The 942-nt window shown below is 41.7% G+C and overlaps 1 non-coding gene across 1 annotated transcript; it reads right to left on the minus strand.

The window, feature by feature from the left end:
- Nucleotides 1-518: 518 nt before the first annotated feature.
- Nucleotides 519-625, minus strand: LOC123456795. Its single transcript, XR_006634673.1, has one exon. It is a non-coding gene; the product is annotated as a U6 spliceosomal RNA (small nuclear RNA).
- Nucleotides 626-942: the final 317 nt, after the last annotated feature.

Raw genomic sequence — 942 nt, forward strand, 5'->3', positions numbered from 1 at the left:
GGAGTCTCAGGGTGGCCTCGAACTCACGGCAATCCTCCCACCTGTGTCTCCCGAGTGCTGGGATTAAAGGCGTGAGCCACCATGGCCGGCTTTTACTTTACTTTTTTATTAGGTTTCCTTCTATGAGTTCTTATTCACCCTTTTAAAAAATAATTTTATTTTTATTTGATAGATAGAGAGAGACTAGGCTCACCAGGGCCTCCAGCCACTGCAAAAGGAACTCCAGACGCATGTACTACCTTGTGTATCTGGCTTATGTGGGTTCTGGAGAATCAAACCTGGGTCCTTTGGCTTTGCAGCAAATGCCTTTAACAGCTAAGCCATCCCTCCAGCCCCTTGTTCACCCTTTTTAATGGTTGATGTAAACATCACTCTACTTAGCTTTTATCTTACATGCTGTGAGGCCTTAGATGAGAGGTGGATGAAATTATCAGCATTCCAGGATATGTCTCTCAGATAAATGGTATTCTTTCATTTATTTATTTATTTATTTATTTATTTATTTATTTATTTATTTATTAAATATGGAACGCTTCACGAATTTGAGTGTCATCCTTGTGCAGGGGCCATGCTAATCTTCTCTGTATCGTTCCAATTTTAGTATATGTGCTGCCGAAGCGAGCACCATTTATTTATTTTTGAGGTATGGTCTCACTCTAGTTAAGGCTGACCCGAAATTCACTATGTAGTCTCAGGGTGGCTTGAACGACCTCTGTCTCCAAAGTGCTGGGATTAAAGATGTGTGTCACCACTCCCAGTGGGTACTTCTACTTTTCATATCTGACTTCTATATTTTTTCATTTCAGCTGTGCTGTAGTCTACAATTCTTTTTGTGGTAGAGGCAGTCAGCCCCGCCGGTATGAAGTAGGTCCTTATTGTTTAGTTCCACCCTCTCACATGCAGTGGAGAAGTAAAGCCAAGACTGTTAGCATGTAAGCCACG

The sequence above is a fragment of the Jaculus jaculus genome, chromosome X (genome assembly GCF_020740685.1).
Source record: "Jaculus jaculus isolate mJacJac1 chromosome X, mJacJac1.mat.Y.cur, whole genome shotgun sequence".
NCBI lineage: Eukaryota > Metazoa > Chordata > Mammalia > Rodentia > Dipodidae > Jaculus > Jaculus jaculus.